Here is a 14,834-nt window from a genome sequence, read left to right on the forward strand (position 1 = left end):
GGGAGGAAGGAAGGGAATGAGAGAAGCAGAGGAAAGAAAGAGAAAGGAAGGAAGGAAAGAAAGAAGAAAGAAAGAAAAAGAAAGAAAGAAGGAAAGAAAGAAAGAAAAGAAAAAGCACTAGTTATTATTTTTTCTAGCCTTTGTATGTCTCAGCCCACAGTCATACACATATTGCATACTTAATTAAATAACCGATTACTAGCCTAGAGAAAAGAAATAAAGACTGAGAGCCTACTGAGTACCAAGTACACAGCTGTGAACAAGACAAGTAAGTTCCTTGAGCTCATAAAGTTTTTAGCTCTGTATTGTTCAGCCCAAAAATATATAAGGAACTGATATTAATGTTTAGGGATTAAAAGAAGGGTCTGGATTATAAGCTCCCTGACTGCATATATATTAAAGACTGTATTAAAGGTGAATGAATTCAAAGACAAAAATTTGGCTGTGTGTAACAGAGGTCCAAAATAGCTTTTGCAGAAAGGAGATAGAAAATTTCTTCTCATGTAACGGTCCAGAGGTGGGCAGTCTAAGTCTCTGCAAAGTTGTCTAAGTTCTCAGGTCCTTCTGTCTCATAGTCCACCACACCAGGGTATTCTCTGTCTTCATGGTCCTGGATGGCTCCTCACCACACCCAGATTCCAAGCAACAGATTGGAGGAAGAAGGGAGAACATACCCCCTCAATTAAGAGATAAGTGAATAAGAAATTGTTTTCTTCACTTCTGGGCATAGCCCATTAGGTTTACATAGCCACCCTATCTACAAGGGAGCTTGGCAAAATGTTTTTATTCTGAGTGCCTTTGTGCCCACCTAAAATCAAGAAAATGCAAAAACAAACAAACAAAAGACTATCAGGGACAGTGCATAGTCTCAACCATATTCCATCCCTTTTATCAAGTTTTGCCCAGTTCTGCAGAGAAACTCGTTCGCCTCCCAAGGAGTGTAATCCCAAAGCCTCTTCCAGTTCCTGCATCTAGATCAATGTTTTCTGGGTGAGATCAACTCTCTCTACATTAAGTCTCAATGTGGCTTTTTGTGACTTGGTGGCTTTAAACTAGTAGTGCACCCAATATAAAATGAAGGACAAGAACAGGATGACCAAAGTAAAAACTGTTAGAAAAGGGAAAATGAGAAACACACAGCTGTCATCAATCTATAAGATTTATCAAGTCCTGTTGGAAAGGAATTGTGGAAACTTCCTACCCTGCTGGTGGTGTGAATCCTCTGGTCAGCCCATTTGGCAGCTGTGGCTTCAGCTCTCTGGGAGGATTTGTTGTCCATTGTCTTCGATGGCCACATCTGAAGCGGACATTGGGCAGTATTACTTCTTGGGGCGACCACAGCTTTCACACTCTGCTTCTTGCTGATGTCGATTTATGGATTCAGGAGTTGGGTTGGTTTGTCACAGGTTTTAGCCAGCCAGTTTTCTGGCTTCTTTGGCAATACAGTTCATTTATAACTATAAGAATGCCTTCCAGGCCATTTGTTTCTGCTCAGTTCCATGTGTGGGTAATCACAGCCAAGGCTCTGGTCTTGATATAGATGTTAAGACTAAGAGTTCTGATTTTTATAAGAACCTCAGTGTCACTTAGACTCCCAGAGGAAGGATTCTTTCGTAGTGAAGACTCTCTTCCACTTTTCTGCCCCACGTTGAGGAGGGTATTGACATTATAGCCCACTCCTCTGTCAAAATAGCGCCTGTGGGTGATATACTTACTCCTCGCCACAGCCACTCAGCTCCTGGTTGTAGAGCCAGTCTCCAAGCTATCCTCAGGCCTGCAAGCATGTGTCAGCTCTCAGCCTGGGCTTGCCAATAATTATTGCCCTTTTCGCCACACTTTTCAACCATGTTTGTTTCCTTTCACTAAGCCTCCACCTAAAAGATGTCCTCTCTTGAGCCTGTCCATATAGGCTGTCCACATAGCCACCTGTGCTGCAGAGGTCACACTCACAACTTTAGAAAGGATATGGTTTATTGCCCAGAAACATATCTCCGCTCGCCCTGCCCAGCACCCTAAGCTGCAAGGGCTAGGGAAGTAATTGTGCTGGCAGGGAATTAAGGTACCTGCAATAAAGAAAAGACTTCACCACTAAATCCCTTGAGACGTAAATAACAAGCTTTACCTTTCTGGGTTGAGTGTCTTCATCTTTAAGATGACAAAATGACCTCCATGTCCCTCCAGTTCTTTTACTCTATAACTTTTATGAATGTATATGAATATATACACAGACATATAAATGTATTATATATAGAATACATACATATGATACATATGATACATACATATATATATATATATATATATGCAAGCTGGGTCGTTCTAGTCCTCTTTCCTCACTGTACTATCAAGGGCTGCTCCATAAGAATCTACCTGGGAGGAGGCAAGCATGAATCTTTCTTTTTGTCAGGCTCCATATTTCCCAGAATTCTCTTCCCGCACTCTGCTGCAGGGGCAACAGCGGAGCAGCCTGCATCTGTCCTAGCACAGCAAGCCTGCACGTGAGAATGAGCCCCCAGTTTCTTCTTTCAGGGGCGTCACTGTGCTTGGGACCTCTTACCTGTCTTGGGGAAATCCTACAGCACTATCTACTAGACTGAAAACATATTAGTCCTATACATTCTCTATTTCAAAAGATTCTTGAATGTCTAATCTTTTCTCTATATAAGTAGTAATGTGGGGGATGGAATCAGGACCACTCAGCTACATTTCCGGAAGTGCTGCAGAACTTCTTCAAATGTGGGAGTCCCTTAGCATCTACTGTTCCCAACTTTGAGGCTTTAGCTGAAATCTGAGATAAGTCTCATTCAACATTCTATTGCTAATAATAGTAATAATAATTATTGTAATAATAAGAATATTAACTAACATCTAGAACAGTGTGCTGGGCATTGCTCTACACACTTTAAATTTATTAAATGGTTAACTTTCTAACAGTCATATAAAGTTGGGTCCCCATCTTACAGATGCAGAAACGGAAGCATAGAAAACCAAAGTAACTTACCTAAGTTAGTATAACTCCTAATGGCAGATTGGATATTTAACGCCAGGCAGCCTAGCTGTAGGGTTTGTAACCTTAACTACGACATTTTCCTGCCTCTTCCCATTAAAAGATTTAGACTTTAGACTGTGAGTGATGGAAAGAACTTGATTCCTCCACTTTATCTATAAAATAAGGAAATAAAACATATCTTGTACAGTGATTTAGATGATTAGATAATGTAGATAGTGTGGAACCAGCCCTGATATTTAGCAGTAACTTGATAATAAATGATAATAATTATTATTCTTTCCCTTTCTGTGTGAGGTAGCTGGTACCAAGCCAGCACCACGCAAATCTAGAACAGTCATTCCTGTAGAAATAAGAAAGTGCCCATCCCACTCCCCACTCCCAAATTCCCAAATCAGCTGGCAGAGACATTCAGCCCCACATAGGATTCCCCTAGATAATAATGAAAGAATTGGAATTGTGTTTCAAATCGAAATACAACCAGCCATGACCATATGCTATAGTTTGCTTCCTGTTAGGTTTATTCCTTTGAAGACTGTGCCAAAGAACAAGAGACAAGTTGGAGAAACTGATACTGAGTCTAAACTCTCTGATTCTCCTTGATCCAGTTCCCATCACCGAGTCTGGAGAAAGACTCTTAAGTTTTATCTTCTCTGACAGGCAAAGTGTCAGAATTAGTCTCACACAAAGGGCTATGCAAAAACAGTAGATGATGTAAACCCTCTCCGTGGGTTGAGTTGACTAGAGCATTAGAGAATTCTAGTTTGAGGTTAGTGATACCTGCACAACCGGATAAGTTTTAGTTTTTATAAAGCCTGGGATATTAAGAAAAGACTTGATTACCTGTGGCTTAGTTTGAATTAGAAGGCAAAACAATTACACAAAAGCCCTCATTTAACTTTTAAGTGGGATTAGGCCCACATTAACTTTATGACACTTGGTTGCTTAAAACAAACGGCAGTTTCTCACATGCCCTAGGAAAATTGTGGGGCTTATATATTTTTCCAAATTATGAGGCACTGTGCCCAAGAAGGGTACATTAGACAGAACCAAATGTACCAGTCACTCAAAGCAAGTGACAAGAGCAGAGCAGTTTCATTTTTATATTTTTCCACTCATGTAGAAAGGCAGTGTTCATAAGGGAAGAGCCAGGTTTCGGTTCTGTCTCTGCTGCTCAAGTTCCTTGTCCTTAGGAAAAAGAAATTGAATTACTTTTTGTCTCACTTTCCTCATTGATAAATAGTAAGCTGGGCTCTAAAAATAAGAGTTTGAATTCTTGGGAATTCAATTATTATCACTCAAATATGGGAGCTATGAACACAATAACAAAGAATGAGAAGGCTAGAGATGGAAAGACAACTGGGAAAGTAAGTATCTTCAATCTGCAGATGAGCACTTCCTTCCTCTTTGTAATTTGATAGCCTTCAGGAAACTCTCTGGTTCCCCAAGGGGAGAGGAATGACGGTGTGTGCAGGGGAAGTCACATAGGCAACTTAAATGTTTTCCCAGAACCCATGGATAGTCCATGCAGTTTGATTTGTGGGATGCAGCCAGTCTCTCTAGAGAATATATATGTATATACACACACACACATATATATATTCTCACTGAATGTGTATGTGTATATATATATATATATATATATATCCTTTTCAGTACATATGTAAATATTAAATTATATATTTCCCTAGCACCTAGAAAAATTCAAGAACTTAAGATTGATTCAAAAATCAAACCAATATTAAACTAATATTTTGTAATTGAGTACCTCTACCTGTGCTGACACTGATTCTGGTGGGCACTTACAGTTCTCTGGTTGCTAGGGACATCTTACCAGGAGTGTATTAAAAAATAAAATAATGCACTGGCTTTGCAGTATGAAAGCAGCGTCCATAAACCACAATATCTCTCTGTGAGGAAATAGACTTCCTGTCTGCTATTTTTTATGTGCCCAATTAAGTGCAGATTTTTGGCTGCATGAGCAACATAACTGCAGCATTTTTCCAGAAAAACCAAGAAATGAACTAAAAACTAAAGAAGAAAAAGTCTTATAAGAAAATGTTCTGATAAGTGCTGTGAAATAAATTTTTTCTCTCATTTTATACCTGATACCTTCTAACTTGGACATGACCAGTCTCAAGCATAGCGGCTTTAGATCACATTTCTAATGCTCTGGCAGCTCCTCATCCCAGAGGGATTTTCACTGAGTAAGGTGAGTACATTTCAAGGCCTTATATGGAATAAAATAGCAGGGCATGACAGCGGGGTGGGTGGTTCAGTGAGCAGGGTGTCTGAGAATTAAAAATCAAAGTTAACTGAGATTTTTTTAATGGAAAAATAGGGGCTGGATGACCAGATTCAAAAGAAATAAGAACCTGCCTGAAACCTAGTTGCCTAAATAAAATCAAACCTGATCATGTGAGATCTGAAAAAGTTCACAGATTTTTTATTTTAGTACTGAGTTACACACACTTGTGTGTAACTCAGTACTAAAATAAAAAATCTGTGAACTTTTTAGCAGAAAACTAGAATCCTGTAAGAAACACTCATTTGGAAGACAGAACAAGTTAAGTGCCCAGGCTTCACTGATATACCCTCTCTCTGCTACCTCAGAGAGATGCAGCTCCTCTAACATACACTCCTCAAATCTGGATAAAAGCTTCAGTGGGTTCAACTAGGTCAATCTTTTCTTGTAAGTAGTCATCAGAAAAAGTACCTCGGTGCTAGAGTTGGAGTCAGCACCAGTCTTGAAGACATAAACAGATTTGGCAGCACATAGAATAAACGTGTCTTTGTATCGTAGAAGGACAACAATGCATTTTAAGGGGAAAGCCCAAATCAGCTGGAAATATCTTTGCTCTGATGCGAGGACTTGAATACTCCCCCACAACACAGGTAAATAGATTTGATATCTTCTGAGCTTTTGGTTTCCTTGCTCTGGGTTACCAAATTTTGGGATTGCTATTAAGAATCAAGATACAGAGCCCATGCAAGGTTTAATTTGCTTAGTCTTTCTACCCTGGGTAAAATGTAGGTACAATGTTCTTCTACGTCTCTCAGGATCTACTCCTTTGACCAGCTCTAACTCACTGAAATACCCTTAAAGCTTTACTCTTGGCTTGGACAAGCTACTTTTCTTCTACCTTCATTTTCCTCAAATATTACATGTGTTTGGTAATGTATACCGTACATACTTTATACTCATGAGATGATAGCAAATCAGATAATATAGCTAAAAATGAAGTAACAGCCTACAAAACAATGAGTCTTTCCATGTGTAAAATTAAGGCTCATGGTAAATCCAAACCACAATTGTTGTTTTCAAAATAAAGATTATAAATAGAAAGCAAAACAAAAACACATGCCTCAGTGTAGACTGGTATGAGAATTTTAATGCATGCATAGGCTCAATGGAAATGCTGACTTATCAGAAGCAGGGGAAAAAACCCAGTGCCTGAGCCATAGTGTCAATAGCTAGGCTTATGTTTGTAATTCATAGGTTGTGGCAATTCTGATAACCTTACTGCATGTTTATAGATTAATGTATTTTGCTCTACCTCTTGTCATTTGAAGTTTCAATATAAGCCCTGGTTTGAGTCCTAGTTTGACATGTAAATGATATTGGACGTGAAATAAGCTTAAACTCACATCACACCCTCTCAGGATTCTGTATGCCTCGTGAACCACTACACTGCTGTTCAAAAAGTGCCCTTCTAATGAGGCCAATTCTGACTAATGCATATTCCAAGAATAATACTTGACCAAAATTGAATGCAATTCTCATGTACTTATTATAATTTTCTATGACAGAGAGCAGAGGCTAAATTCGGTGAAAGTATTGTTTTTCTTCTAAGCTTGGGTCTGCCAAAATTTGTTTTTTTTTCCCCTCCTTACTCCCCCTACCCCCCTGCAGTCATCCCTTCTGGAATGACGTGTTGATCGTGACCAACTGGGAAACTTGCTGGCATCTGTATCGTGCCCATTTTCACCACTTTCCTTCGCCCCTTAGATAGGTTTTTGGTACAGAACGGAAATATTCCACATGGAAGAATCATTAACAACCACAATGTCAAAAGCAGCCTTGAGAGGAGGCATCTACTATTCTATATGTACAGGGAACTTGTCATGCCGGCAATGTAAAAGCCATTTGAGGTCTGTAGCTTCCTCTTCCTCGCAGAAAGAAATGTGACAGTGAGTCAAATTGATACAGGAATTTTAAATATGTGTGGTCACACAAAGTTAGAGCAGATTATAAATTCAGCATTAGAAACCAAAAAAAAAAAGACAACCCACAGGTAGTATTCTCATATTTGTTTGAGCTGTCAGAACAAAATACTAGAGAGAAATATTTTTATGACATGGAGACAGATCTGCTTGTCAAAATTATTTTCCACTAACTTAAGCTATGTATCACTGTGCAAATCTAAACACTCCTATCCTTATAGCATCAACCATTTATATCTTATTACTGGCTAAAGGGTGCCTACCTCAAATAAACAAGCACGCAAGATAGTGAGGTATGGGCTGGGAGGCACAAGAGGAGAAAGGCACCTTCAGTGGCATGGACCACATGTCTTCACAGATCTTGAGTAGCTTTAACTTGATGGCAAGGGCTACAGTCTAGATTCCAAATATACACTACACTTAAGAAGTAAGAATTGATCATTGAGTTCAGTGGAAACTGTTATATGAGGATTCAGTGGGCTTGGACTTTTTTTTTCTCTAAAGCTCACCGCATGTTTTTTCTTGCCTTTCCTATGACCCTTATTTAGCCATGTCTCCAAAAGGTCTCCTAGAGCAAATCCTTGAAATTTAAAACATCCTTGTGAAGTTATGTAGACAGTGCCATATGCTGAACCCATTATTACTGTTAGACTTTGCTTCCCAGACATGGAGAATAAAGCAGGTGTCTACTTCTTTCTCTTTTGTGGTGTCTTCCTATTTAAAGGATTTATTGATGCAAGTGCCAGAGCACAAATGACTACCGACGCCAGCCCTGCCCATGTACATGCCCACAGAAGAAGAACTGAAGGGAGAGCGAGAATGCATCACAAACTCCTCATGGTTACTGACCCAAACTCCTTGTTCTGGTTACCTTAAGAAGTCTCTGATTCACTCAGGATTCAGGGCACAAGCAGTATCATGGGCCACTCAGACCTCTATCACCCAGGGCACCAGGACAGAATATTTAGAGTCCCTTCAAACATGGAGAGCTTCATTGGCAGTAGTGTTGGAGAATGGTGACTGTGGTCCACAATTGTTTATCAATGAGGGGAGGCTGTTGACAGTCAATATTTATTAGGGGCCTTATAGCTTACCAGGTGCTTTCACATCAATGATTTGATCTCCACAATTTATCTGAGATGTAGTATTTTTTCTTATTGTTCAAATGGGAAAATGGGCACTGAGTAGTTCACTTATCCAACTAATGTTTATTGAGGGTTTGCTATGGTCCTCTGTTCTAGGCACTAAGGGTAAAAGAGTAAACAGAACAGACAAATTTCTTCTCTTAGGGCACTTGTATTCTAGTTGATGCAGAGAAAGAAGACAGACAGTAGATGAATACACAGATGAAGTCTATAGTGTGTCAGATGGAGATACTGCAATGGAGGGCAATGATTCCCCATGGGGAAGAGGGAAGAGTTTCCATTGTAAATAAGACAGTCAGAAAGTGCCTTGTTGAAAAGGTGACCTTTGAGTAGATAGCTGCAGAAGCTAAAAGAGCTAATCAGATGGACACCCAGAAGCAGCATCCTAGAGGCTCCCTGAAGTGCCAAGCATTACTGCTTGAGTTACTAAAGAGCAGAGACATCCCCTGATGGATTTGGGGGAAATTTCAAAAGAAGGAAACAGGGGAAAGATATTTACCAAAGGAGATAGAAGGATTTCAATACTCATAGCCTAGTTCCAGTGTGAGCCAGTTCGATATCAGGTCTAACAAGAAACCAGGGCTGGGTGTGCATAGAGGAGCTGGGTCTGCATAGAGGAGTAATGTGATTGGGTTTGATCTGCCTGCAGTATTGAGACTAGCCCTAGGGAGGCAAGGGTAAAAATATGGAGACTAGTTAGGTGGCCACTGCGGCAATCTGGTGAGAGGTGATTGATCTGGCATAAGAGAGAAAGACCATGTAAGCATGACATGAGGAACTGAAGATTGGAGTTGCAAACAACTGAGATAGGAAAGACTGGAGGTGAAGAGGATTGGGAAACGAGACCAAAAATTTGATTTTAGACATGTTAAGTTTGAGCTGAATTAAGTTTATTGACACCTTTAATGCACCAATACAACAGCCCTGTGAGCTAAGTACTCTGTTATCATCTTCAATTTTTAGTTGAGATAACTTGGCTCAGAGAGCTGTGATGACTTACCTGTAGTCACACAGCAAACAGATAGCACATCAAGGACTGAAGGAAGATTTTTTTTTTCAATCTGAGTTGAATGTTTTTCCTAGGACCCAACACATGAGTACCAAACAGTGCTACTGAGGTAGATAATTGGTGAGAATTTCGTTTTCTGTGACTCACTCAAAGGCAAGATTTAAATCAAAACTTTTAAACTTTAAGATTTAGAGATTCTGCTGTAAAAGGGGAGAAGAGTTTAATTTTAAATCCACTTGAGAAACCAAAGTTTTTTCTTTCCCCCTTAAAAAATAAAACAAAACCGAGGTGAGCCTAAGGCCAGCATGCTGATTGCATCAGAGAGACGAAGATGAAATGAGGAGAGAGGAAAACGGGCATGAGCCCTAAATCAGCACGTTAAAGGGGCTGGCCTGGGAGGTTTGTATTATCAGACGTTAGTCAGAGAGGGACTTTCTTTTGCTGGCTTAGAAGAAAACTGAAATAACACATTAATTTTAGGTCCTTTGATATTTTTTCCTGGAGATGTTTTGTTTTGATACATCCAACAACAGCCAAAGAGAAAGCCTCAGAAGACAGACATAATAAAAACAGCTGATGATCCCTAGTCACTAAGCATAAGTTCCACTTTCTTAGCTTGCCCAGCCCAAATCAGCAGCTCACTAAGAAGCTACACGACATCCTGGAGGATTTAAAGAGCAAGCCTCAATGTTTTAAAGTTCCAGCATCAGGACTTCTTCCTTTAGCTAATGGCTTTGAGACCTGTTAAAACTCAGATGTTTCTGAGAAGGATAATGTTTTAATTAATAAGGAGATCACTGAGTGTGTTGGGGGGATTTACTAACAAAAAAATCAAATGGCTCAGCATGGAAAGCTCTTTCATTGTTTGGCAGAGGAAGGGCTGGCTTCCAGTGGTGTAGAAACCAGGGTACCATTGTTTAGGTAAAGAGATGAGACGGAAATCCGGAATGTGTACTTACCCATTTGACCATCATTAATTGTGTAAAAATAGTGACTAATACAGTTTGGCTTTGTGTCCCCACCCAAATCTCATTTAGAATTGTAATTCCCATGTGTCAAGAGGGCGATCTGGTGGGAGGTGACTGGATCATGGGATGGTTCCCCCGTGCTGTTCTCACGATAGTAAGTGAGTTCTTACAAGAAGTGATGGTTTAAAAGTGTTTGACAGTTCCCCCCTTTCTCTCTCGTGACACCGTGGAAGACATGTCTTGCTTTCCCCTCACTTTTCACCATGATTCTAAGTTTTCCTGAGGCCTCCCCAGCCATGCGGAACTATGAGTCAATGAAACCTCTTTTTTAAATAAATTACCCAGTCTCTGGCAGTTCCTCATAGCCGTGTGAGAGCAGACTAATACAGTGACATAACTATTAAAATTGGGACCTGGAAGGAAGAGTCGAGAGATGCTGTAAGTGAAGTACATCCCTCATCTTTTATACTGCAGAGTCAAGGAAATTGTATAAAACTGATAAATTAGTAAAAATGAAGACAATGACTAGAATGACTAAAAACAGGAATTGTTGGGGTTTTCCATTTGTTATTTTTCTCCCTCTGTTGCCCAGACTGGAGTGTGGTGGTGCGATCATGGTTCACTGCAGCCTCAAACTCCTGGCCTCAAGTGATCCTTCTGTCTCAACCTCCCAAAGTGTTGGAATTATAAGTATGAGGCACTGTTCCCTTTCTTAAAAACGGGAATTGTTTAAGGTAGTTTTGGGAGCACATGGAAACAAGAAGGGGGTTAAGGAAGCATGGATAGAATATCTTGCATTTTATGCTCTTCTATACTGCTTGCCTTTTAAAAGAAATGCACGTACCTATATTTCATGTTAAATTTTAAGCGGAATAAGATAAGTACATTAAAATTTTATTTATATTAACAAGTCTGTGGGAATAAATGGTGAATAAGACACACTTGTTTTCTGCTATCATAGAAGCTTAAGAACTGAATACCCTGAAGCAGAGGAAGCATTTAAAAAAAAATTCTGAGGTAAGGTACAACAAAGGAAAAACTGGAATAGACTAAAAAGGGGGAAACTTGGAGCTTTTTCCTGCTGGCACCTCATCCTTCTGTCTTGGATTAAATTAAAATGAAGAAAGGACATGATATATTCCAATTGGTAGACATTTTGCAGTTACACAAAGGCAAGCTATGCCTGGCGCTACCATATTCCCTACTATACTCCTCTTACTACCTTTTTCTTTTTCTGAAAAGAGCGACTTTGTAGATCCTTTCTTTCATCAGTAGGGATTGATCCACCCACAGAAGGTATGTAGGATGAGTGGGAAGTGGGCACAGGCGAGGAAGTCAGTTCGTTTTGCATGCATTTCCCTTTGATTCTGTAACTCTGCCCAAGCTGTATACTTGCTTCCCAGACTTCTCAGCTGAATCATAAGGAAGACGTTTCCCAAAATAAATTGCCAGAAGGAAATGGGTTAATAAATTTAAATACGATTATGGTGAATCATTCACAGAACTTCAGACTTCAAACATGGAATCATTAAAACTATTAGTGTTAACTCTGAGTTCTGTTTCTCAAAAGCTAGGGATAGCAGGCTACCTCTGTTTTAATAACAGCGGTAACTTTTTCTGCACATAATTAGTTTCAGTGTATCAAGAATTTTTTTCTTAGCTTATATTGAAGGATTCCTGAAATGGTTAGTTCCTTAGAAAAAGCTTTAAAACACAGTGGCTCAAAGTCACTACCAACCAGGAGAACCAGCATAATTTTACAATTAGGACTCAGGCATTTTATGGATAGTAACACTAGTTTACATTTGCACTCATGCATTCATGGTCTACATTCAACGAAATTTAATTAGCGTCTATTGTGTGCCCAAATTACAATAGGCATAAAGATGCTAGGATGAAATAACAAGTCCTTGCTCTTAAGAACTTGTGAATTGTATAGTCTAGTTAAAATAAAAATAAAGCATAATAAATGCCTTAATAAAGCTGTGATGGAATAATATTTTTGTATCTTTCCTATTCAGTAAGCTTATCTAGACTTGAATGATGGAGGAGTGGTGATATCTAACATAGCCCTGTTAAAATAACCTCAATTCTGAGCATAAGACAGATGGATTCTGCAAAGTGACAGTGTACGATCATAAATTCATTAAGGTGGAGAGTCAAATCACAGTTGCTCTTACAGATGTGCTTTGTTTACTGGAAGAAATCAACACATCTGCTGGTACCTTGAATGGTTATTGATCTAGTAAATGTTTTGTGGTTGTTGTTATTTAGCTGTTAGTAAAAACCACCAAAAGCTTTGTGCTTTCAACTTGAAGGGCCACCAATAGACATTCACTGTTTTACCACTGTTCAAGGCTATATTAACTCCCAATATTCAATCTTAGTCCAAAAGACCTTGGTCATATCTCCACTCCACAGAACAAATGCTGTGCAAATACACTGAGGATATCATGCTGATTGAATGTGGTGAGTAAAATACAGCAATTACTCAAGAAACCTTGGTAAGATACATACATACTAGAAGATGGGATATAAATCCTACAAAAACACAGGGGCCTATGACAAAGTAACAAATACCAGATTAACCTTTCTACCACAAGCAGTTGTAAAACTGGACAAAATACATTAAACAATTGTGTTCAGACATTTGGAAAACAGGCAGCAAAAATACTGTGATCTCTAAGAGAAGGAAAAGACAAAATAAAACCTAGGATTTCTGCCTAGAAGCATTTTCAAGCCTGCAGCACACAACACAGTGGTCTTGCTGAGTTGGGAAGTCAGAAATCAGAACTTGGGGATGATAAGACACCCTCAACTGCATTTTGTGGGGCTGAGTACCAGAGAAAAGGGAGATATAACCATATTGTTATGAACTAAAATACTAGTTGAAAGTCAGTGATTTTTAAACTAAACAAATAAGACCCAACTATATGCTGCTTATAAGAAATTCACCTGAAATATAAAGAAAAAGGTAGAATTAAAGTAAAAGGATGGTAAGTGATGTGCCATGAAGATATTAACCAGAAGAAAGCTGTAGTAGTTAAATAAGGTAATTTAGACAAGAAATATTAACAAAGATAAAGAAGGACATTTTATCATAAATTGATCCATGTCATGGGTCAATTAATAAAGAAGGCTCAACAACTTTAATACATATATAGCTGATTTTAGAGCTTTAAAATACATGAAGCAGAAACTGACAGAACTGAGATAAACAAGTTAGTAATTACAGCTGGAGACTTCAATACTCCGCTCTCAGCAACGATAGAACAGACAGGCAGAAAATCAGTAAGGATATAGAAAATTTGACCAACACTATCAACCAACTTGACTTAATTAACATTTGTATAACAATTATATCTAACAGTGTCAGAATGCATACTTGTAACAAATGGACATAAGAGAATCACTAAGACAGACCATATTCTGGATCACTAATTAAGTCTCAATAATTAAAATCACTAAAATCATACATTTACTTTGACCACAATGATATAAATTAAAAATATATAACAGTGACTTAAAAGTATGTTGATTCATCTCCAACCTGGAAAATTTGGAGATGAATTCACGTAATTCTAAATTACCCACGGGTCAATGAAGAAATCATAAGGAACATTAAAAAAAATGAACTTCTGTATCCATTCTAATAGGACTAAAAAGCAAGAAAAAAAGAAAATATTTTGAACTAAATGAGAATTGAAACATAAAATATCAAAATCTGCAGGATCCCCAAACTAAGTTGAAGAAAAGTAATAAGAAGAAAAGGTAGAAATCACTCAAATAAAAAATACAAGAAAATAGAGGAAATTCAAACAAATGAAAAGCTTTTCCTTTGGAAAGACAAATAGAAATTGAAAAACCTCTACTTAGATTGACCATAGCCAGGAGATGGTGGGGAGAAGAAAATTACCAGTATCAAGAATGAAAGAGAGGACACTACCACTGATCCTACAGACATTAGTGTTATTATGAACAATTTAGATTAAATAAATTATTTGAAAGACAAAAGTATATAAGCTAGTACAAGAATAGAAAATCTGAATCATCCCATATCTAACAGAGAAATTGAATTTGAAATTTAAAACCTTCCAACATAGAAAATTTGAGACCCAGTTTTTTTTTTCAGTTGTTAATGTTATCAAATATTTAAGAAGAAATAATAATCCTATGCAAACTGTTTTAGAAAATAGAGACAGAGGCAGGGCACCCTGGCTCACGCTTGTAATCCCAGCACTTTGGGAGGCTGAGGTGGGTGAATCATAAGGTCAAGAGATTGAGACCATCCTAGCCAACAGAGTGAAACCCTGTCTCTACTAAAAATACAAAAATTAGCTGGGCATGGTGGTGTGCACCTGTAGTCCCAGCTACTCGGGAGGCTGAGGCAGGAGAATCATTTGAACCTGGGAGGCCGAGGTTGCAATGAGCTGAGGTGGTGCCACTGCACTCCAGCCTGGTGACAGAGCAAGACTCTGTCT

The sequence above is a fragment of the Sapajus apella genome, unplaced genomic scaffold (genome assembly GCF_009761245.1).
Source record: "Sapajus apella isolate SASKATOON/1434 unplaced genomic scaffold, GSC_monkey_1.0 scaffold2, whole genome shotgun sequence".
Classification (NCBI taxonomy): Eukaryota; Metazoa; Chordata; class Mammalia; order Primates; family Cebidae; genus Sapajus; species Sapajus apella.